Below are 26,243 nucleotides of genomic sequence, written 5' to 3' on the forward strand. Positions count from 1 at the left end.
GTGAGGACCACCCAGAAGTTTGGGTCAGATTTGTAAAGATCCGGCGGAATGCCATCCAGGCCCGGGGCTTTGCTGTTCAACAGCCCAACTATACCTTTCTTGACTTCTTCTACTTTGACGACCAATTAATTCCCTATCCCACATTCATGGAGTTTATTTAAATCAGGAGGACACTCAAACATGACTTCAAAGTGGAGCACCAAATCCTCCTCTGTGATGTGGGCCCCCACCACGTTTCCTACACCTTCATTCAAAAGGGGCTTTGATGATACTCCAAAACCTAGAGCTATTCTTCAGGGTACTAACCTCAATTTGCTCCCTCCATATTTCTAGCTTTAACGTCACCCTGCATCTGGTTAATTCTATCTTATACTCCCTTCGACAAGTTCTAACTAAAGAAATATCTCTTGGACTCCCATGCCTCCCTCAAAAGGGACCAAAGGGTCTGGGGAATTATTCATAATTTTCCGGTAGGTAATGGACACTGCCTTGTCTATCATCTGTCCTAGCAATAGTCTGTCCTCCATCGGTGAGTATTCCGGTAGTAAATCCCCCTCTCCTATGTGTTTCTTCGTGGCATGTTTAAGCTGGAGATAACAAAACCTTTCGGATTCCGCCAGTTGGTATTTTGTTTGTAACTCTTCAAACTTAAGCATAATACCCTATTTCCATATGTCCCCCAGCCGCTCTATTCCTATTCCGAAATCCCTGTAGTTGTCCCACTTCCCTCAGCATGTCACTTTCCCAGAGTGGGGTCTGTTCAGTCAGTTTTGCTTCTCACCCTACTCTCTTCCTGGTCTCCCACCAAGTTTGTCTTACTGTCTGCGTGTGCGGTGGGAGTGGTTTCCCTGTTTTCTTAAAATACAGGGAAGCAAAGTATCCCCCTTTCCCCCTTTCCCCATAGCTTTCCTATCTACCCGGTTTGCCGGCTCCGATACCGGCGAGAAGACCCAATCCTTGATATTGATTAGTTGGGATGCCAGATAGAAGCCCCTGACGCCGGGGATCGCGTGCCCGCCTTCATATACTGCCTGTTGTCGTTTTTTCAGCGCAATGCGCAGGATCCCCCCCTTCCATAGAAGACCTCGAAGTTCTCCATCTATTGTCTTGAAGACAGTATTGGGGATCTGATACGGGGTGTTTCGCAACACGTACAGCAGATGGGGGTACGCCATAATTTTAAATAGCACTGCTCGGCCCATTAATGAGACTGGGAGTCGCCAACAGTAAGTCACATCCTCTCACAGTCTCTCGAGCTGCAGGTTTAAGTTCAGGGTCATGAAGCCCTTTTTGGACTTGGTTATATGTGTTCCCAAATATTTGAATTCTTACCTCCAGTCCAGTGCTGCACAAGCCGATGTCAGAGGCAGCAGTTCCAGCATCAGCGGGAACACCAGAGATTTGTCCCAGTTTATCTGGTAATGATCCCTAGGCTCTTCACTGAGCTGACGGGAATAGGGGGGGTACCCAGCCTAGGGGGCCAAAAGGTGGAATTCCAAGGGTTGGCTATGCCCCCGACAAGCAGGAGTTCAGTCTTGTCGGGGTTAAGCTTCAGATGGTTCGCCCCCATCCAGTCACTGATATGACAAAGGGTGGATTGAAAATTGTCAATGGACTGGGCCGTGGAATTAATATTAAAAACCAGCTGGATGTCGTCCGCGTAGTTAAACGCGGTGACACCACTGCCTTGTAACGAACAGATGAGGGGGGTGAGATATAAATTAAAAAGGAGAGGAGATAAGGAGGATCCCTGCGGGACACCACAGGTAAGTTTAACCTCGTCTGCAGAGAACTGAGAGAGCCGGACCGCCTGATGGCGGCCGCTCAGAAAGGAGCGGATCCAGGCCAACGCGAGGCCCTGGATGCCGGCCTCCCCGACACGGCCGATCAAAATATCGTGGTCGACCGTGTCGAAGGCGGCCGACAAATCTAGGAGCACTAGGGCCTGACTGATGTTGGAGTCTGCCCCTCTCCGTAATTCCTCCATCACTGAAAGTATGACGGATTCAGTGGAGTGGTTGGGTCTAAATCCAGCCTGTTGATGGTCGAGGAACTGAGAGTCCTCGATAAAAGTACTCAGAGTATTGGTCACATGAGCCTCAAGGACCTTGCTAAGGTGAGGAAGGAGGGAAATGGGTCGAAAGTTGCTCATGGCTGTGGGGTCTGCTGTGGGTTTTTTAAGGATAGGTGTGACCTCAGCTCGTTTGAATGACCCAGGGACGATGCCAGAGGAAAGAGATTTATTCAGCAATGCCATAGGGGGAGAGGGGCGAGTTGTAAAGGCCTCACGGAGGGCTGAGGGAGGGCAGCAGTCAGTGGGGGATCCTGACGCAACCTTTTTAAGAAGGGCTAAGAATTCTGTCTCAGAGATTTGAGGGATCTGGGTCAGCTGCTTGGAGTTGAGAAGAGGCAGAGGGGGCTCTGGCCCATGTTGGTGAGAGAGGGCTGAGGATAGGATACTCTTCTTGATGTTGGCTATCGTTTCAATAAAGAAAAGGTTAAGAGAGTCACAGAGTGCCTGAGATGGGATGGGTTTAGGGGTGATCCTATCTGGGTTTGACAGCTCCTCGACAATAAGGAAGATGTCCTTGGTTTTAGTGGCAGGGCTGACAATCTTATTTGAAAAATACATGGATTTGGTTTGCAAGACTGCTAGTTTATAATTTTTGAGCAGGGTGGCAAAGTGCAGTTTCTTGTCGGGGGCATAGTCTCGTCGCCACAGACGCTCAGCCTGCCTGAGGCCCAGCTTCAAGGCTTTGAGATCGTCCGTGAACCATTTTTGGGAATCATGAGGGCGTTTAAATTTTAATTGTCTACGAGGGGCTACAATGTCGCTGGCTGACTCCAGCCAGTGTATAAGAGCGGAGGCTTGGGTGTCGATAGATCCCAGACTGGAGGGGGTGGAGGTTTTAAGTAGAGTGGCAAAGTCGTTAAGATTAGCCCTATTCCAGTTCCGGGCTAAGAGATTTCCTTCCTTAGGTCTTCTCGGAGTGGGGATGCCTATGATAGAAAAAGAAATTATAAAATGGTCTGACCAGAGACAGGGAGAAATGAGAGGGGCGGAAATATCCAGGTTGGATGTCCAAACCTGATCCAGAATATGGCCCTTGATGTGAGTAGCTGTTTTTATGTGTGGAATACAGTTCATGCTGGATAGAAGCTCAGTAAATGATATAGAGCAGGTGCTCTCCTTGGCATGAGAGGGCCAGTAGTTAAAGTCGCCCAAGACCAGAATTCTTGAGTTGTTGATAATAAGTTGAGACAACATATCACCAAACATCAAAGGGAAATTCTGCATAGGTTGAGGAGGGCGGTAGACTAACACGCAGACAAGTGGGGTAGTGGAGGATTCCAGTCTGGCCGTAAGAAATTCGACTGAAGGGATGGCAATTAGGGTCAAGGCAGAAAACGGAATGGAGTTTTTAATGATTGCTGCTACCCCACCTCCCGGCCTACCAGAAGCTCTGTTTACGTGGAGGATGTAGTAACCTGTAGGAATCGCTGCGAGTAAGTCAGGAGCGGAATCATCATTCAGCCAGGTCTCTGTGAGCAAGAGAATATCCGGCTGCTCGGAGTCTAATAAAGCAAAGATTTCCAGCTGATGCTTTACTAGTGATCGTGTGTTGAGATAGATCACGGTCAGTTGATTGGATGCAGTTTGATCATTAGGTAGGGAAGAAGCGTTAGGAGTGTTGGGAAGAGGGGCTAAAGGTGGACTTCTTATCTCGGGGAAAAGATCTCTGGTGCAAAGAAGTCCCAGTGACTCGCATTTGGACAGGGTAGGGGGGGGGAGCCCTGTGTGAATGCAGTCAGATCATGTCTATGGAGGAGTATTTCCTCAGACCAACAGGGGGATAGGCCCCAGGTCCCGGTCGGACGCGGACGGGCGCAGACGGGCTTGCCTTAGGCGCGCCCGCTGCGCTCGTCCGCTGCGCGTCCGGCCGAGGCACATCCTTTATGGCAGTGGGAGGGGGGGTGTGGCCTCGCAATGGTGGGCGTGGCCTCGCTTCCGGCTATGGCGGCGAAGGCGAGGTGTGTCCCGTGACAGCGTTGGTCAGCTGTGCAGCGGGGTCTCGAGCAAGTGTTCCAAGGGGGGAGAGTGCCCAAGGAAGTAGCGGCGGTAAGTGGAGCCAAGAAATAAAGAAAATACCAACAGTGATAATTTTTAAAAAGCGCTAAACTATCTCCCGGCTTCCGCCTCAGGAGCTATTAGTTACAGTCTCAGGGTGACTAGGAAAGATATCGCACGCCTAAAATACTTTCCGGGGGGGGCGTGGCCTCGCAATGGTGGGCGTGGCCTCGCTTCCGGCTATGGCGGCGAAGGCGAGGTGTGTCCCGCGACAGCGTTGGTCAGCTGTGCAGCGGGGTCTCGAGCAAGTGTTCCAAGGGGGGAGAGTGCCCAAGGAAGTAGCGGCGGTAAGTGGAGCCAAGAAATAAAGAAAATAACAACAACGATAATTTTTAAAAAGCGCTAAACTATCTCCCGACTTCCGCCTCAGGAGCTATTAGTTACAGTCTCAAGGTAATGGACCTGGTCTAACAGTTTTTTCTGATTTCACGCTTCTATTTACCTCCGGGGACATAACCGCATTTATTATTAGCTCCCAGTATATGAAGCCCTTACGGCATTTCTAGCAATACTTTGCTGATCTCTGGGAAGGTCCCTGAGTGGAGTTTTTGGTGTATGTAGAGGGAGCATACATTAATGGTTCTGCCCTCCCATGTCCCTGTTAGAGCTACATACCTGCCCTCGGGATCGCGCCAAACTCGGCCCGCCAAAAAAAGGGGTCATATTTTTGCTTAGTATCACCACACCCCTTGAACAGGTTGTGAATCCCGCATGGGCTATTAGCGTGTAACCGAAGCGGTTCAATGCTAAATAATGATGACCTTTTAAATGGGTCTCTTGGAGCAACACCAAGTCAGGGGAGTGTCTACGCAAATACTGAAGGACCATTGTTCATTTGATTTTGTTGCCTAGACCATTGACATTCCAGGACAGGATCGTCATATTACTAACCGTTCTTGCTGTCTTTACCAATTTTGGGTTCCCCCTGCTTCTCCCGCTCCCCGACCCACTGTGTTTGCGAATTAGGTACTGTGCCCATTGGTGCTCCAAAGTCTAACTGAAACATTTTGTAAACAGTGCATATCAAACAAGTATGAAAATAACGCAAACACTTCCCCTTCCCCAACACCCCCCTCCATGCCACCCTGCAATGTAGGTCTAAAACTACCCACTGCCCCAATTTGCAGAGCACCTGTCACCCCTTCTTGATCATTCTACTTAATGGAGTCGGTTGACACCGTGTCTCTCCTTGTCGTCCCGCGCCTCCCCTCCAACCCGTCCCTCGTATTATAACTTGTGAGTCCCATCTTATGTCCCTTTGCTATCAGCACTTACAGTTCTCTGCATGAGGGGGACCGCCAGGTCTGTACTCTGTCCTCCCCCCTTTCAATATTTTCCCAGGTCAGAAGTCAGTTCAGTGTTCCATTACACCTCCAAGTCCAGTTTTAATGGTCTTACTGTCTCACCCTTCATTTGGTGGCTGGTTGCGTTTCTGGCGAGCCTCGCTCGTGTGGAGATCCGTTATTTGCTGTATCATTTGGGTCTTTGTCAGGCGGGTTGTCGTCTTGCATTGCCTGTTGCTTCCTGTCTCGGTTTTACTGCCATTGTGTTTCGCTTTTGCTGTCTCTTTCAAGCCAGTTCCATACTTCTTCTGGTGAGGTAAAGTACCATGATTTGCCGTGTTCCGTCACTCTTATTTTAGCCGGGAACAACATTGCATATTGAAGGTTTTCTTTCCTTAGCGTTCTTTTGACCTTATCAAAGGTCCTTTTTTGCCACTGCACCAGCTGAGTTTAGTCCGGGAAGAACCTTATCGTTGTGTTCTCATGGAGCAGGTCACCTCTGTTCCAGGCTGCCAGTCTCGATAGTTCAGTATCCGGGCTATTATAGTTCTTGGCGGCGCACCTGGTTTGGGGAGAGGTACCGGCGCTCTGTGTGCCCTCTCGACGGTGAAGACTCTACAGAGATGCATGGGTTTCAGCTGGTTCAGTACTAAGTCCTCCAGGAAAAGGTCCATCAAGGGACTCTCCATTCCCTCCGGCACCCCCACCACCCTAATGTTGTTTCTGCTGGCCCTCCCTTCTTGACCTTCCAGCTTCGTGGCCATTACATTTTGTTGCTGTGATAATCGTTTCACTTGTTCTTTCTAGCCTTCTAATGACAGCCTGCAGGTTCCCGATGTTAGTTTCTGCTGTCTTTATCTTCTCCGATGTTTTGTTCATATCTGTCCGGAGAAGATTTACATCTATATTGACCTTGTCGATTTTGGTCTCTAACGTTGCTCCCAGGGTGTGGATCGCCTCCATTATGGCACCCAACGATGGCTCCTCCGTCTCCTGGTTCCCAGCTGCTTCGGCTCCATGTGTCATCTTGCACCTTGGCACCATGTACTTGTCCAGTTTATTTCTCTGCTGGACCGGTGCTTCTTTCGGTTGAATTTTAACCACCTGTACGGTAATTGCGCTCCCTTCAGGTGCTTGCTTCCAGGTCCCCGTGTTACTTCGGGTATTCGTGGTGCAGACCCTCTGGAAATATGTTGAGCTGTCTCTGGGTGTCACCAGCATCCCGTGGGTCGCCCGCTCATCTCTCCAGCCTCCCAGTGGACAGGCCTGTTCTCCTACCACACCCTCCCAAGTATGACAGGGTAGTGATTTGTGTTCTGCTCTCCTCTGTTTTACTCTGTCTTTTGGGGCCTTTTCCCTTTATTGTGGCCGGCTTTTTATCTTTGTTGGGACTCAGGGCCCTTTGTCACCGCCACGTTTTCTTCTTGCTTCTGCTGCCCCCTGGAGGCCTTCAACCCGCTGCACTGTCCCAGCACCTCACCATCCTCTCACCACTTGTTCAGTTTTGCACCTCGCCTCGACCAAAGCTGCTGCGCTGGGGACCTAGAGGAGCTCTCTAATCTGGCCGTCGTGTCCTCAGTTCTGAGACGTTTTACAGGGAGAGCTGGATTTGTCTGCGATCTCTTTGGCTTCGGCCGCGCCCACCGCCGGAAAGACCTGGGGCAGAACAGGAGTCCTCAATCCCACTACTGCCTCGGCTACCGTTCCACAATTGGCCCCGAGTCACATCGTGGGGCCTATCTCACTCCTCAGGGAACACTGAGCTCAGCCGCCGGGTCCGTTCTTAACCCACCAGCACTAAGCAGCATTGGGGTCCCCCAGTCGCGCTGCTCACCTCCAAGGGCTTGGAGCTCCCCTCTCACAGCCCCAAAGTCCCCGATCCAGTAACCACGGCACCCACCGACAGCCAGCAGTCCGATTCAGTCTCCGGGGCCCCTCCTGATCTCAGCGTTAGGCCCTCCCACAATCATCCAGCCCTTGGCTGCGTTGATCGTCGCTTTCTTACCTCTCCCTTCCATTTGTCTTTCAGAGCCATAAGTGTATTGCCGGGCTCACCTCGTTGTTGGGGACTCCCCGATTAAAGTTTGCACTCAACCTTAAATTAATTGAATTGTTTGAACACAGGTATAATCAATGAAACTCATTCCGTAGCCTGTACAGATACAATAACAGTCTGAGGAGAGAGATTCTTAATTATTGCACTATTGACACATTTCTTAATATATGTCTAACTTGTATGGAATCTTTCATCTGTTGAATATGACTTAAGAACCATTTTACTTAGCCAGGCTCACTACAAAAAACACATTTGAATTTTCCCAGCATTCTTCTAAACCACAATTAACTACAGCTAGAAAGAAAAAAAAAGGGGGCTTGACGTGTCACACAGAGAAATGTATACAAGATTTATGGCTCTGGGACTGACAGCACTGCCCATATTATCTTGGTGATGCATTCCAAAACTTGTTGATGATTGATGGCAACATATTTCATCCTAATGATTCTCCTATTTTGAAATGCAGTGGTACCTATGTTGCAGCGCGGAACGTCAAATTTCCCTTTCGGCACAGACCAACTACCTCAGTATCAAATTCACTCAAACACATTCATTGGTGGGGCCCATAACACCAATATACTTACACTCCGTTAATCTGTTTTCCTGAGGGAAATACGCTTCCAAACGCTGACATGAGAGGAATACCTTTACCTTACTCTTAAACACATTGACCTCAGACCTAAGATATCCCTCTCAGAAGGAGATGGATCATTTAGTTGTTTGAAGGTTTAGATTCACAGTCATTTATCTAGTCTTTAAATCCCATCAAATTCTCTTCTTAAAATAATCGACACAACACATTTGTCAATTAATCAAATATTCTTTATCTAAGAAATATTGCAAGAAACGTTAGAAATCATTATCAGCACTTCAGAGCATCATATTTACCTATTCTGGCTAAAGTCGTCCTCTAAGTCAGTCAGTCAAGAAGAATTTTATTCAGCAAAGTTAGGCCGCAATTCAGTCTCTCAAAGATTCAGGATAACATCTGTCCAGCAGTGTCACTGTCCTCTCCGTCAGCATAACGTCAAGAAATCGAGTTTGTCAAAGAAGAGCTTGCCCTAATAGTTCAATTCCCTACCTACTTTTATAATGAAAATAATGTCAAAAAGTATCAAGATAGGGGTTTAGAAAGTCCTGATTGGTCCACTTGGGGTTGTGGGGCACAGTTCTCAGGGTGTCGAACGATGAAGTCATCGAACTTGCTTGTTCCGGTTTTTAAATTGAGCTTTGTCTTTGGTCTTGGATAGGTTCCCGGAGTGTCCTTGAAAGGTACATGTTCTCCCGGGGTCAGGTCCAGGCCACTGCTGCTGGCGGTGACGCCTGCGCACTTCACCCAGAACCTCGTGTTGTCAGGGCAGTCACGTTTAACGTCTCGTTCAGCCATCTTGTTTAGGCCGAAATGGTCAACTTAAGCAAAAGAAACATAAAAACATAATTAAACATAGAAATGGCTAATAAAATGTTATCCCCTTGCTAATACCCATATGTGTGTGTATTTACCTAGCAGAAGCAACACCCAGAGCGGTTTATACTCACTGAATAAAGCACAAATCACAAATACATCACCAAAGCGACATATAACATGCAATATTCTAGTTTTCTACTATTAATATGCGTACTCCAGTTAGTTTACAATTAATATAGCCATGCAAGGTGCAATTCCCACGTGTAATTCTTTTGTTAATATAATTGGTGAGTTATCACTTCAAACAAATTAATAATATTACAATTAATTGATTATTCGGATTAATATAAACATGCAGAATGGGGGGGGGTATACAACATTTTGTATTACCCGCTCCAGCAATCCCCCTTTGGTGATTAAATCACCACACTAATTAAAAATGTTGTATCCCTTTTACGGAAACTTGAATTGATTTCTTGTTTCGTTCATACTTCAGTTTCCCCTGTTTCTTCTCTTTTTGCTGTTTTATACATGCTATCCTTTAACTCTTCTAGTTCTATTTCTTCAAATTCTCTTTCTTGTTTCTTATCCCTTCTCCTTAAGTTTTCTCTTTTTATTCTTTTCTGGTTTTTATTCTTTCTACAACAAATACAGCCTAATCTAATTATTAATAATAAAGTAATCACACATGTTAATGGAAATAATATCTTACCTATAAATGTACTACCTAGTTTTACTACAAAGTCTTTAATAGCTGATATTTTCTTACCAATCTTCTCCCAAACACCTTCAACCTCCAGTGGTACAATTTCGTCATGCACTTCTGTAATGTTTTTAATATAAATTTTCAAATCTCTACTTTCGTCAGGAATGTAAGTACAACAATGTTGAACTTTCAGCATTCCACAGACTCCACCCTCTTTTGCCAATAAAATATCAAGGGCAAGTCGATTTTGCATTACCATAGCACGCATGGCAACCATTTCTGTATTCACCAATAAAAATCCTCCAGCGGTGCTTGTTGACAAGCGATCCACTACTGTTGAAAGTTTTCTAATTTTGTTCGCATTCAGAGATATTCCCACTGCGGGTATCAGTGCTCCAAAAATGTCACCCACAATTTCAGTCCAAGATTCTTTCTTACTTCGTGCTAAATAACTACCTAAACTATGTACACCATCTTCTCCTCTATCCATGTGAAAAATCTTTGGAAAGACCAGACCAACATAACATGTGCCATACCAATGGTCTGGCAAACGATAATATGCCCTGTTCCCACAAATAAAATACAGTCCTGGAAAGACTGGATCTCTTCCACCTTTAAATTCCCATCCTCCCATGATTCGGTATGTATCATGGCACTCACTATTCCCTAGAAAATAATTGTCATACGCCGTCTGATTCCTTCTTATACACAATTTACCTTTCTGAGGTCAATCTAAACCCATAGTTGGACTCGTTTCCCCTCTTAAGTGTTTCTCCGTTTCTACATCCCAAACTGTTTTCTCCACTTTCCCTTCTGAAACCTTCCTTTGCATTTTCAATCTCCTTTCTTCAACCATATCCAAAAATGTCTTCTCCTCTTTCTTTAAACTGCAAGTCAAGTTATTTCTAAATATATATTCTAAGGTTAGTTCATTGGTCTCTAAGAAAAATTCACCTAATACCTTTGCAGGTTTGGGGATGCAGTGCACGCAACGAAATTCGTTTTATTAATTTATATGTTAACTTACCTGTAAACCTCCGTAATCCATAGTTTACTGCCCCCCCGTGCCCCTCCACCTCCCCACGTCACCGCCCTGCAGTTACTCCTACTACCGACCGCGGCTGCATCTAAGCCAGGCACCACAGAAAGACAGAGAGGAAGGCGAAGGGAAACGGAATGGGAAAAGGAAAGGGAAAGGGAGAGGGAAAAGGGGAGAAGGAGAAGGAGAAGGAGTAGGAAAGGGAAAGAGGAAGGGAAAACAAAAGGGAAAGAGAAAGGGAAAGGAAAAGGGGAAAGGGAAGGAGAAAGGTAAAGGTGAAGGGAGAGAAACTAGTGCTTTAGTTGTGCCCACTATAAATGAATGTTTTTCTGTTCTAGTTGGCTGGACATCTGACAAATACGAACATACAGCATCTCTCATGCATATGATATCTTACATATAACAGCCCTCAGTAGTTGTTTATAGAAATCTACACCACATGGGGCGATATGTTCAGTCACAATATTTGTGGCAAACTTTTGTTCTCAATATTCTGACATACAACCATACGTAACTCAATTAATATATGCATTAAAATGAGTTAAATGCAGCTCATAAAGTACATAAAGTCACATTTTCTCAATTCAAATTTTAATTCGCTACACAAAATAATTACTTTAATACTTATCGTGCTTGTCACTCCTTTCAGCAGACTTTCAGTAAAATCACATTATGAATGAGAATCACTGCATTTCTTATGAAATGTTTTACTATTTTTCCAATGGGTAATCAACACTAGATCTAAAAGCCCAGAGTTAATAACATTTTGATTCATGATTGTACTTCTTTTTTGGTGCAGCCACAATACAAAATGCTATTCGAGATTCACAAAGCCAAGAAAAGCCTGATTTGTGCTCCCTTGTGTTACACTGAGCCGGTTAGGCATTCCATGGATGGAACATAGCCGTTGCCATGCATCTACCCAAAATTAGATTTACTAAAGGCAATAAACCTGGGTTTACACCAAAATATTGCGCGTACCTAAGAGAGGAGTATCAAGGAGAAATACCTTTATTTCTTCTGGTTACTTCCTCTGTGCATGTGAGCTGCATTCTGCAGCATATATAGAAAGAGGAATATACCTCTAATGATTGTTTAAACAGTCCTGCATGTAACGCAGGCACTCTTACATCATGGTGCAAGCTTAAAGCATGCCAGCGCAATGAGAGAGTAGAAGTGTGCCAGATCTTAGCAGATATGGTGAATTTCTGCTCTCTCCCTTTCCAGAACTCAGCGCAGCAAGTTGCCTTGCTGCATTGCTTTGTCTCAAAGGTTATTAATTTTGGGCCACAATATCTAAATCCTCTTTCCTTTCCCAATTAATATATCCATGTAGCATGTATCATCCATTTTTAGAGGCCCCCCTATATTTATTTATATAGCTTCCGTGTGCAGAGTGACATGGAGGATATCCGAATGATGTGGGAACTGGTTCTGCTCACACTATTTTTCAAAAATGAAACACCAATGGATGCCAGCAGTCATCATGTGGCAAAGAGGAATTGACCCCTGGAAACCAAAAGATTTGCCATGCAGAGTATTCTGTCTCATTTCTCCACAGATAAGGTTCTAAAATATGGAACTCATTCCCTACGACACTTTGTCAGTCCCAATTCCTTGCAACATTTACAAAACACCTGAAGGTGCAGTTCTTACAGTGGAATCTCTCGGACTCTATGTGCTATTTCTATAAACTGTTCAGTCCTCCATGTCTGTTTTTAAGGCCACTCTAAAATTACTGGAGATACTTAACCTTAAATACAATACTGTGCCACTCTGCATCATTATCTTTGCCATTAACATAAAAAACATTGCTCTGCCATTTGTAAATAAGTCCTTTGTAACCTTATATAACTATGTGAATATGTTTTCTTGTTTGACAACAGAGAGCAGTCGCTGGCTGACACATGTCATATCAGCACAACATACAACATTATCTACATGAAGGGGCCTTCACTAATCCACTTTCGGCCATTGGCTTGTTTGTGAAAGCCTCCTTTAAGCATTGACTTGCTGGTTTGTTTATCATATTATGGGACCAGACCATGGCATTTCGTAATGCCATCATCTTTTCCAGAGGCCTTTGAAATTCATAACTATTGCTGGATTTAGAATTTGATGGAGAGGGTACTCCATTGCAAAGACAACAGAGTACCCTCTCCACCAAACTGAATGTCAGCCCTTTCATTTAGAGTGAGGAACACCTTCAGTATGTCAACATCAGAGACTACTCTTTCTCCACCGCTGCTATACACCTTTGATGTCACAACAGAGTAAGGGCCATCAGAGGTTTTGCTATTTGTCTCCCTGCCCTGTTTAGAATGGGCAAACAAATGGCAAACTTTCACTTTGCGTCCCTCCCTGTTAAAACTTGATGGTAAAGCAAAATGACCCTGACGCTATGGAAGATAACTCCCCTGATGAGGGGGTAATTGTTTTTTTTTTAATTTTCAAAATCAAAATCCTATTTTGGGAGTTTGTTTTCGAAAATAAAAAAATATGAAATGTTTCTGTACGGGATTTACTTCGGCAAACATTTAATGCATTGACAGAAATTGTTATGATGGCGATTCCTGGCAATACAAGAGATGCCCCCTGGGCCTGCCCACATCTCTAAATTTGGCAGGTGGGTACTCCATCAGGGCGATAGAGTACTGTACTCCCTTGCCCTGATAGTAAACCCTGCCCACCAAACTCTAACATTCAAAGGAGCCTGTTGGAAGCATGCATCAAAAGAATTGCCAATCAAGCACTGCAGCACCCAGACTCGCTTAGATGGTGGAGCACTGCAAGGAAACATGTCAGGGACAATTGCTAGGACCAGGGGCAGTCCAGCTATCTCTGCTACTTTGGCCATTCAAGCTCTCACATTTAAGGCTAAAGGGCAGACATGTTAGAATGTGCTTCCTTATTGGCAGTAATAAAACACCCATTCTGAGACAACTGACATTTTCAACATGACTCAAGACATTAACAATTTCATGTCAATGGCGTTCAAGGATCTAAAACTTGAGTATTCTTTTATGTCATGAGGCATAACGTATGTGCAATGGATACCAACATTGGAAAATGAAGGCTCCTTCAGTATTGAGGCAATCTATGTGCACTATATTAAAAAATCCAAAATCACAAGCTCAAATCTTTCCTAGTACCTAATATTAATACCGAGTATAGAATATAACAGAAAGCCTTGGGATTGTGCAAAGGATTCTGGACATGCCGATATTGTACAGAGGCATGAGGCCTGTATATATGTTCTGCCAAATTCTTGTTTGCACCATCTCCACTATAAAAGAGTCTGGCTCTCCATCCATCATTGTCATTCCTGTATCTACTCCTCTGAAAGTTGGGAAAAAACTGACTAGCCTCTTGTACTGTTACTCACTCTTTGGAAATTAGCAATTAGAAATAGTTACGCTCTTTTATTTCAGGAATAACATGCAGTGGATACTAGCAAGAAAAATGAAGAATCCTCTAATAAGGGAGTCTTACTCACCATGCTGTTACAGGAAAATAATAAGGAATTATTGGCTTAAAAATTCCTAACATTTTATACTCTCAAGTAATGTTTTTTCCCCACAAGAAAAAATAAAAGAAGTGCTTGGGACTGTGCAAAGGATTCTGGGTGTGCAGATATTCTGTAAATGCATTTCTTTCACTGCCGTTGCATTGAAGAGGTTGGCTCTCCTTGCAATATGTAGTTTACCATGCTATAACACAATTGCTATGCTGACCAACTAATTTCTAATTCCATATTCATAAAACAGATGCTGCACTTTCCCCCTGCAGCATTACTTCCCCTTCACAAGTGAGCATTCCGAGCGTCATCATTCTATTATTTCATGAGTTTGCAAGCAAAACATACTAACAAGAAGAATTAGGATTTCTTCTATATATATGGGGTGCATTTATGCACTCTGCTCCACCATAAAAACCAACAAGCATTGGCATTGCCAATAGGTCTCGCCTTTGGGACCTTATAAGTGTTTAGCCATGCAACAGTTGCCTAATTAAATACTTATAAGGTCCCAAAAGCGAGACCTATTGGCTATACAAAGCGGCCGTGCGGCCGCGAAAGTAAAAGTGATCGCGATCACGATCAAACATTAAAGCGGCCATGCGGCTGCTAAAGTGAAAGTAATCGCGGTAAAGCGCGGTAAAGCGCGGTAAAGCGCGGCGCGCGCGCCCGCGCACATGCACTGTAGATCCAGGCTGGCCTAGTAGCACTTTTTGGAGCCCTCTCAATAAGTCTCGCCAGACCAGCGCATGCTCTGAGTCAGGCGAGACCTAAAAAGGAGCACAGGCAGAAGGCACTTCTAGTGCTTAATATAACCAAAGATTGAATTGAATAAGACTGTTGCTTTCTTTCACTATATTAACAAATAGTCCGCCTTTGAATGATGCTGTGCAGCACAAGGCATTCCATGGAGATCCGAGCTGAACCACTATTTTCTAATTGCTTTCACAGAAAAAGAAAATAAAGAGCCAAAAATAAAATCCACACTTCCTCATTTTCTAAATCTGTGTTGCCCTGCAGCAAATACAAACATGCAATTAACAAAAAGAGAATATTGTTTTATTTTTCATTTATTTAATTATTTATTATTGACCTAAGAAAACTTGATGAACCCAAATCAGACAACGCAGAGTATACCAATAACAGAATAGATTGCTAATTAGGAAGATATTGCATATATTAATGATAATCAATATAGGAGGATTTGCACAGACTGTGTTGTTTTATACAACAAAACACGATTGTAAAACAATACACCTTGATTGGCATGACAAGATGTGCAAGTTTTGCTTAAGCTGAATTACTTACAAACAAGCCTGTGTTTATTAAGATTCTCATAAACCATAAATACAATATTTCATAATAAAAAATATTAGGGCCATATTATCAAGAAACGGCGTTAAAATTATCGCACATGGGCTTCTATGGGAATTCTGAAGGGCATATTATCAAGCCCATTATCGCCGCTTTAGTGGCAGTTTTCTGCCGCTAAAGCGGCGATAATTTTAACGCCGTTTCTTGATAATATGCCCCTTAGTTTTTCCCTTTTCTGCCATTGAAGAAACAGAGGTAAAAGGTAAATAGGAGCATATTACTTTAAAATAGAGCAACACTGCAGCAACCAAATTTCCTGCTCTCTTTTGTAGTGCAGGCGCACAGACAGACTACCTGCCGCCACGCACATATCTATGCACTATAATGTCTTTGATATCTAGCATAGGTTTTGCACTGGAATTATACTCTTTCAATAGAAATTATAATGCTTAGGCAAACTTTTCATACATTGGATGTTTTGTTTATATGCAAAGTGAGACAAGTTCGAATAAAAAAATCTCTTTGTTAGCGCCTGACTCAAATAGACGCTTTTTTTGATGCAAAGCCCTTTCTACAAAATGTTAGTCGATACGGCATTACTTCACAAACCAAGAGTGGCAGCATGGAAATGCCTTTATAGCACCCATAGTACAACTTCTTGATGTAAGGTAGCACAAAGCTCTATTTGCCTTCATTTTAAACAACTGTTCAGTGCAAATAAAGTTTTGGGTTGGAATGTAAATAAAAAATGAATACATTGCATCGGTTTGCATCACTTTTGGTGACTTTGCACCAGAGCAAAGTGTTGCTAAAAGTGTCCCTAAATTTGTATCAGTACACAAAGAGACCAAATACATATATCTATTTCAACAACTGAATAATGATTTGCTTAAAAAGCTCCAGCACCTAAGTGTGGCAACACACCAGGAGTGAAATGGTTAAAGAGTTTTTGTCACCTGGAGAAATGTACACTGGTATAGAAAAAAAGGTAAACATTTGATTGCACATCCACTGCACCTACTCATGGGGATTGTCTTCCCTATTGACCAAACAGAATAAGAGAGAGGGCTCCATTCTACAAGGGGGACAAGGCACCGTTTTAAACAGTAAAATAAGGTTTCCCCTTGGGAGATACAGTACCACAGATATATACACCAATCCAACACACAACCAAAACTTGCCTGAGAAGCTTTCCAAAATGAATACCCAAGTGATGAAAAAATGCCCAAAATGTGGCGAGAATGAAGCAAATGACATTCACATGTTTTACTCTTGCCCACAACTTGGCCAGTTTTGGAATGAAGCCGGTAAGGTTATTGGTAAAAGCTTAGATTTGACTTTCAAGGTAAGACCTTTCACTGTTATTTTTGGTATCCTGGGTATCCTTGATTGTAAAATTAATTTGACTAAAAAACAGAAACATCTCTTATTTATACTTATGCTTGTAGCTAGACGGGAAATTTGTATCAAGTGGATACTCCCTTCTCCTCCACTGATTCATGAATGGGCGGGGTCTGTGCATAAATTTAGGAATATGGATAAATCTAGGGGAGTATGTAAACGCACTGAGTTTTGGGATTTATGGGACAACGTTAGAGAGTAGGGCAGGGAGGGTTGTCCGATGATTTAAACATCGCGATCAAAACCGATGGTCCATAGATGCAGGAATCAACATCCTTGGTCTATGGAATCGGTGGTTTTGAAGCAAGGCCTCTAACTCCACCCCAAGGGCGCCTAAATACAAGAGGACCCGATTGCATTTCTTCTTCTTAAAATCACATAAAGGAGGAAAAAAAAAAAAGGAAAAAAAACTTGCCATGATTGTATTATATAATCCAACCCCAGTACCACTTCAGTATAGAAAAGAAACTAGGGCCCTGATTACGATGTCGGGTGGACACCGTTGCGTATTGGGAACCGACCAACCTCAGGTCATTGGGATGAGACTATAACACAGTTCTGTCAGAAAACACCCATTTTCCTATGGGAGCTTGTGTGGCAGGCGAAAAACGCCCACCCCATAATCTCCTATAGAAAAATGGATGTTTCCCAACATCCCTGCACCGTGTGGCCGGAACCTGGCCCAAATGTGGAGGCTGCGGAGGGACGAGGACTCTGCTAGGGGCCCCCAATATTGCATTCCAACAGCCTTTCCATGTCGGAAAGGCCAACATGCAAAGGTTGTCGGAGACTGACATCATAATCCCAATGGTGGAAACGCCGTCCTTAAAAGATTATGAGGGGGGCGTGGCTTGGCGCCGCGGGCGATGGCGGCGCTTCAGTGAAGCTCCGAGGCAGCTTTGAGGGATTAGCCGGTTTCTGCTTACTTCTCCTGGGAATGACCAACGGAAAGAGTGTCGGAAGATGCCCTGACCTCATTTGTATCTTATGGCAGCGTTTTGAGGCTCCGTGACACTTTGAACTTATCTCGTAAGTTCTGACTGATTTCTCCCGGTTGCGGCCGCCATTTTGAATCCGCCGAACGATGCGCATTGAATTGCGGTCCCTCTGACATTATCTCAGCATTTTCTGAAGCTTGAAACCACACATTTTAATGCCTCACTTCATGCCTGCTCTGATATTTTCTCTTGCTTATGAGGAGTTTTTGCATTATTAAACGCACGTTTTTTTTTTTTTGTTTTTTTTTCTCTCTTCACAATGCATGGATTTCATCTCCACATGAAATGCCTCTGTTATACATAATCGTTTCTATGCTGCTTTATATACTAGGACTTTGATTTTGCTTGCTTGGGCCCCTCTCTGACCCTGTTATTGGCAGCTTATTGCATTGGAACACGCCAGGCGGTTCCCTATGTTCAGCACTATTACTCACCATGGATCTTTGTGAGATGGCTTCCTCCATTTCCTCATATGTGCTCTGACGAACTTTCCACTTGAACTGTTGTGAAGCTGACTGCATTCCTCTCATGGACTACTCGGACATCAATGCTCTTTTGCTGTGTTATACCGTATGTAGCCTTTGTTCTTACTTCCTGTGACCTCCACTGAGTTAGCCATTCCACGGCTTTGCTACATGGGTAAACTTAAGTCAATGTTGCGTTTACCTCGCTCTACTAAACCCCAGATTGTGAAGAATTCAAAGGTTTTTTCTGCTTTTTCACAATTAGAAGATTCTCTTGACTTGTCTGGCTCTGATACGCCAATGGATCCCCCCAGGAACCTGCAAGATAACTCTAAACCGAACACGAAGAGACTTAAGTCAAATTCTCTTTCTCCTCCTAAACATCCGGGGCCAGTCTCCATGGAGCTATTGCTAGAGGAGATAAGATCCTTGCGCCCTTTCATGGAAGAGACCAACATCAAACTTCAGGTTCTTACGGACAATTGGCCGCAAATGGAGATAAGGGTAACCTCGATCGAAAAATCTGTTCAATCGTTCCAGGAGACATCCTCCACGGTTTCCAATCTGAAGTCTCAAATCTCAGATCTTCAGCAACAAGTGGAACAGTTAGAGAATAGGAATCGACGCAATAACCTGCGCATTTATGGTCTAGCTGAAGGTCTTGAGGGGTCTGATCCAATCGCCTTCTTTAAATCGTTCCTCCCTAAGCTCCTACATCTGTCACAGGATAAGACCCTCAACATCCAACGTGCTCACAGATTGGGTCGACCACCTTCTTCCACTTCTTCCCCTCAGAGACCCAGAGGGGTTATCATCTACTTTTTGCAATACACTGACCTTTTGATGGTTTTAGCAGCGGCCAAATCTTCTCCGAATTTAACCTGGTCTGGCTCTTCTCTGTTCTTCGCACAGGACTACGCTAAGGCTACTGCTGCTCGGCGAAAGGCTTTTTTGAATTTAAGAGCAGATCTACGGGCAATGGGAGCGCGTTACGGCCTCTATCACCCATGTCTTTTCAAAGTTACATACAACAACAAGACTACAACTTATGAAGATCCAGTGCGCTTACAAAGTTTCATTAATGCGCACAAGTCATCTGCCATGGATGCATCCGGTCCATCATCTTCCGCTCATGGCTGACTGTTGCTTGTATATTCCTCATAAGGCTACTGCATTTTCTTTTGTACCTTCTCAGAAGTTTTCTTTTGGTTGCATTTCATATGAATTCTTCTGATTCTCGAGTTACAATTATGCTGACTTGTTACTGGCTTTGCATGATGGTTGTTCCTTGTTTCCCTTGTCAGTCGTGGTTTTACTAGTTTTTACTGGTATGTGTTAATCCTTTGTTTTTCCTTTTTCTTCTCGCCTCATAGGAATTTGTTCCCGTATCTGATGATGTCTCTCGCTCACTGCCTCGTTGTTCCTGGATGTGCTACCTCACCCATGTGGTTCCTTCCTCCCTCCACCCTCTCTCGTATCTCCCCTTCGTAGGTATGTTTTCTACCTATTTCCTTCCTTGCCTTTCCAGTGCAGTTGTTGGTTTTCTCCTCTCTTTTTCCCTCCTCCCTCTTCCCTTGTTCATGTTTTCATTCATATGTATTGAAACCTTTTACTCGTGTAAGAGATTTATTCCTTATCTCTTTAGGTACATTTGTCCTTCTACTGTTTCATTATTTATGCCTTTCTGTTTTAATTTTTATATTCCTTCCTTGTATTCTTCTTTTTTCTTTTTGAAAGCATATATACTCCTTTCTGTCCTCTTCTCCTCTTCCTCTTCAACATTCTTTCACTGTTTTTTCTTCTTTCTTTATATCTTCTCCTATTTTCATGGGTTCTTCATTCATTACTCATGTTTCCCGCATTTTTTTGTGGGATTACTATTGTTATGTCATTAAATATATTGTCATGGAATGTGAAGGGTATTAATTCCCCGATTAAGCGTCAAAGGATTCTGTCACATCTTGCCAAATTGAACGTGGACATTGCATTCCTCCAAGAAACGCACTTAACTGATATAGAATCTGTTAAACTTAAACGCGGATGGGTGGGCGAACTTTTTTATTCACAGGGTGACGGTAAACGGAATGGTGTAGTAATCTTGTGTCGTAAGTCTCTTCCCTTTCAGGTCCTTACCCAAGAATCTGATGCTTTTGGTAGGTGGGTATTTGCCAAGCTGTCACTCAGAGGTGTTCCAATCTCTCTCCTCAATGTCTATGGCCCTACCACAGGTGAACCTTCTTTTTGGACCAATTTTTCCCCACTTCTAACTAAATTTATGGATTACAACTTTATTCTGGCGGGGGACTGTAATCAACCCCTAGACCCTTTTATTGACAGAGCATCCAAGACCCCTTACATTCCCAACAAACCTCATAAATTGTTTAGTCATGCTATCTCGCAACATAAATTAGTAGACTCTTGGCGCCTTTGTAATCCAAAATTACGGGAGTACACTTTTTATTCACCCTGTCATCGCTCTCAATCACGACTAGATTATGTTTTTGTTTCCCACAATCTTGCTCAATCACTTTTACACTCCGAGATAGGCCCGATACTGCTCTCAGATCATGCTCCCGTTCTCACTAGTGTCGATGTATTCCCCAAAATTGCTGGTCCTAGAAGATGGCGATTCAATAACTCCCTCCTTGCTGACCCCAAGTTTACAGCTACCTTCACCTCCTTTTCTGATGAATTTTTCTTGATTAATGACAACAATGCCCTTTCGGAACACACTATCTGGGATGCATTTAAAACAGCAGCTCGTGACTTCATTATTGGTTACGTTGCAACCAAACGTAAGTCTGCTCGACGGTTTACCAAAGACCTCCTTTCAGATATTAAGAGATTGGAACATGAATATTTTACCTCCCACTCTGCTGATAGCTTGACAGCCCTTGTTGCAGCAAAAATGAAATTTAATGAGAATTCTACAGAGGATGCCTCTTTGTATTTGTTGAAGTCAACTGCTAAATTTTATGGGGGAAGGAACAAGGCAGGGAAGCTTTTAGCTAACTATTTGAAGATTAAGCATAATAAGTTAAACATTGAATCTATTTATGACTCTGATGATAATTTGAAACATGTGGATGCTGACATTCTTGCTGAATTTTCACGCTTCTATGAGACTCTTTACACATCTGAGACTCAACCTTCTCCTGACTCCCTTGCTTCCTTCTTTTCTACCATTCATACCCCATCCAATTTCCCTCTTGACCTTTCTTCTCTAGAATCTGACGTTACGCAAAAAGAATTGCTCTCTGCGTTGCAACTCCTCAAACTCAATAAGGCTCCTGGTCCTGATGGGTTTACAGTCGAATTTTACCTACATTTTTCCAAGTTGTTGATTCCACGTTTGAATTCCCTTCTTCATACTTTTATTGCCCAAGGTGCTTCCTCAGGGACGTTCTCAGATGCTCATATTTGTTTAATACCTAAACCTGGGAAAGACGTTAAATATTGCAAGAACTACAGGCCTATATCCTTAGTCAATATTGACTATAAACTTTTCGCTAAAGCTTTGGCGGTTCGATTGGACCTCCTTCTCCCTGATCTCCTAGGTGAAGAGCAATCCGGATTTGTTAAAGGCCGACATATTACGGACAACACTAGACTCCTATTTAACATACTGTCAAAGTCTCCCCGTTATCAGCACTCCCTTGCAGCGGTCGCCCTTGACGCTGAAAAAGCGTTTGACCGAGTTGAGTGGCGTTACCTTTTTCATACCCTAACTTGGTTTGGTTTTGGCCCTAGATTTATTTCTTTAGTCTCCCTGTTGTACTCACATCCCAGAGCTGCAGTATTTGCAAATGGTCAAATTTCTTCTTATTTTGATTTAGGCAGAGGCGTCCGCCAGGGTTGCCCCCTCTCCCCCTTTCTCTTTAACCTTGCTTTAGAACCTTTTTTGTCCAGACTCCGTCAGAATCCCGCTATTCATGGTTTCCAGGTTGCAGATTCCCAAATTAAGCTCGCTGCTTACGCAGATGACATTTTACTTTTTCTTTCCAACCCCGTAGAATCTATCCCCGCTTTTCTGGGTGAAGTCCGATTCTATTCCTCTATTTCTGGGTATAAGCTTAATCATGATAAATGTGAGATCCTACCCCTGACTAAATTCACTTTCAAACAAGAATTTTGTGCCTCCCAATTCACTTGGTGTCCATCTCACATTAAATATCTGGGATTATACATCACTCCCTCCATTTCAGACACTGTCTCTTTATGCATGTCCAAGTGCACACAAAAAATTGCAGACCTCACTGCAAAGTGGCATCCTTTATACCTGTCCTGGTGGGGTCGTCTAGAGACCATTAAAATGATGATTTCCCCCATTATCCTTCATACACTGTCTAATATTCCATTAACTATCCCAATGAGGTTTTTTAAAAAGATTAACTCAATTCTATTTTTATTTCTATGGAGCTCCAAAAAATCCAGAATATCTCTTGCCAGACTAACTCGTCCTGTTTCTGAGGGTGGTGTCAACTTTCCTGACTTTCCTGCATATCAGAAGGCCTTTTTGTTACGTCAAGCTTCCCTTTGGCTACAGGATCCCACTTCCCCCTGTCCTTTGTGGACTAAGGTTGAACGAACACTCCTCTCTCCATTTTCTTTTGCAGAATATCTTGCCTTCTCCCGTAAACCCTCTTCGCTTCCTACCCCTATTCACAAGTTTACCCTTAAGCTCTTAGGGTCCGCTGCCCCTGGTCCCCCTCTGACAATTGACGACTTCCTTTCTTCCACCATTTGGCACAATAAATATCTTTTAATTGGTCGTAAGCCCTTTTATTGGAAATCCTGGAGAACACGAGGTTTGATTTGGATCTCGCAGCTTTTTTCTGGTTCCGCTTTTATCTCTTTTCCTGATCTTTGTTCTTCTTTTGGCTTACCCTTATCCTTTTTCCCCAAGTATCTTCTGCTTAGAGCTACTGTCTTGGAGTCTTTTGAGTGCTTCGCATGTTCCTCTCCTCCTCCTACTCCACCTATCCCCACTTCCCAACTTCACTCTTTCCTACGTAATACTCCCAAGGCTTCTCTTATCTATAAATACCTCCACACACATAAGTTGCCCAGACCTAAATCCAAGGTTGAGTGCCAGTGGGAATCCGATCTAGGTATAGATTGGCCGATATCACTGTGGGATAAATTGTGGGCAAAACTCCGTAAAACCTCTAGAGCAGCCTCCTTGACACAATCCTTATTTTTCATTTATAACAGATTACTTTATACACCTTCCACATTAAATAAGCGATTCTCTAATACTCCAGACGTATGCTGGTCGTGTGGTACCCCTAATGCTACCTTATTCCACATGATATTTCTTTGTAAACATGTCCATGGGTTTTGGTTACAAGTATGGGCTCAAGTTAATGTTATTTTCCATACCTGTATTCAGGGCCGGACTGGGAACTGAAAACGGCCCTGGCAAACTTTTCAGCCGGGCCCCCCTGAGGGGGAGGGGGGTGCAGCCGAGCGGTTTGCTAGGGCCGGTTTCCGCCGACTTTGTTACAGGGGGCCGATATTGCCGACCCCCGGTAACAATAACGGTCCCCTGGGGCCCAAAACCGGCCCCCCACCCTGGCAGCCCACCGGGGACACGCCCGGTGCCGGCTACGGCCTGTCCGGTCCTGCCTGTATTCCTTTTTCTCTCACTCACCTTTTCTTGGGTAGCCTATCTTCTTGCTGGGATAATGCTGATATGCAGGTTCGCATTGTTGATTTGTTATTGGCCATAGCTTTTCAGCAGATTACTGTTAATTGGAAGAATGCATCCAATATTTCATTTAAAGCGTGGTGGTATAATGTCTGCCATAATCATCGACTTGATAATGCCTTTGTTTTCCCTGTTCAATTAGCAACTAGACGTGCTGACTTATGGCTCCCCATTACGCTATATTTAAATAACTGTGTTGCTCGCTCTTTTCGTCCTCTGCCTGTTCAACAAGAAGTTTCCAAACCCCCATGATACCCTCTTCACATTCAAGATTTTCTCATTACTGCTTTGTATTTACTTTCTCAAGCTTGGATGTATAACTTATGATTGTTATATCTTTTATGCTCCCTTTTAAATGCCCATGATCATTGTTTTGCTTTATTTTTCATTTCTCTTACATATTGCACTTGTTATCCCTTCCTCTCCCTTCCCTCCCTCTTCCCTCTTCCTTCCCTTTCTTGCTGATATTATGTATTTATTCTTCCTTTTTATTCCTTAATAAAATTTCATTGAACTTAAAAAAAAAAGATTATGAGGAGTTTCTGACCGACCTATGGGCTCAAAGCATCGATTGGTCCATCCGACTGCTGTCTCTGACCACACTCATTGTAATGCATCGGTCAGACCGCAGCAGTAGAGGCCGGTTGGACCACAACCGAGAAGCCGTTGGTTGCGGTCCGACGGCATTGTAATTGGGCACTATGTAACAATACAATTTGCTAGAGCTCTTTCATGGTTTTATTAATAATCATGTACTAAACAATACATATCAAGGAATACAAGAAAGAATCTTAGATCTCTTTACAATCTTACTCCCTATGGACGATCATTATGAAAACGTATTGTGGAGAAATAAAATAGGATGACATCTAGGATTTGGAATTTTTGCAAACAACATGAAATTCTGAAATGTATAGAAATCATTCAAATTGCAATGTATAGAAATCATCGAAATTGCTATGTATGGATATCAAACTTTCACAGAGTTCCTTTGTGACAGGGCCCACACTTGCTAAGCACTGAAAAAACTTTAAGGATACTACTGGATGTAAAAGAGAAGCACAAACATCATTATTTATTCATGTTTGCAGTCCTTGCGCTTTTTATTATATTAATATAATATTTCAGGGGAAGACCAGTGATAATTACTCTTCTGACCACCGTGTATTCTGCTTCTATTTCTGTTCCCAGTGAGCAATGCAAGCTGTAATTTATGATTCAAAAAGCAGATCATATAACTAAAGTTTCACTGGGTGCCGCAGCACAATGACTCAACCAGATAATAGCAATGTTATTTCTTCTATTACATGCTCTTCCTCGGCGATAAACTCATTTCTAGGTCATGGTGGCCATATGTAATTTAGATCCCATTTATAGAATGGTTCTCATCGGCAGAGAAAGTGTAAGCAGGCTAGATTGTCTAAGGGTGTGTTCTATGTCCACTAGCTTCAGAATGCACACTGGTTACTAAAATTGTTTCATAAAATGACTCTATGAGAACTGCAAGCTGTTACATTGCACAGATTTAAAAAAAAGATATTGCCACCGATGAGCAAACTTGAAAGTGAGGGTGAAGGATTCTGAACGTGGTGACTGCAAATGGATAGGTTATCTAAAAAATGTACCTTAGTATGGCTGTGCAAACTACACATGTATGGAGTGCATGTCTGAGCAGAATAAGGTGGGTGCATACTCAAAAAAGAATGTATAGCTGGGTAGTTGGTGTCACTTGTTTAGTACACTAAGGTCAATACCTTTCTCTGGGCACTGAAATAAAAGTAGTGATTAACAACACACCTAGGAACAAGGGTGGCCTTTTAAGAGTGGAAAAAATGAGATAATTTAGAGCAGCTATAATTATGAGATGGTTAGGCTGTTATTGAACGGGCTCTTGAAGCAAGCTACCAAGCTTTAAGGGCCATACTAGGAAGTCATCGCATCCTCTGCTGGACCCATTCATTTTGTGTACAGTAGCGTGGTTGAGAGACGCTTATCTTAAGGTCGTTTTGTGACACTCCCGGTGATCCTGCAGTTTTTGTGAGAACATGTCAGTTACCTATTTTTTTTAATTCAAATTAACGGCATTCCTAGGTGATGTTACAGCAAAATGGAAGCCATACTTTGGAACCACGAAATTGGGCAAGGATTATGATCTGAAATTACTATTTAGAGATGTGATTCCATGTTGAACAGATATGCAGAGGTGCTTGAAGCTGTG

Source organism: Triturus cristatus, chromosome 6, assembly GCF_964204655.1.
Source record: "Triturus cristatus chromosome 6, aTriCri1.1, whole genome shotgun sequence".
NCBI classification, from domain to species: Eukaryota; Metazoa; Chordata; class Amphibia; order Caudata; family Salamandridae; genus Triturus; species Triturus cristatus.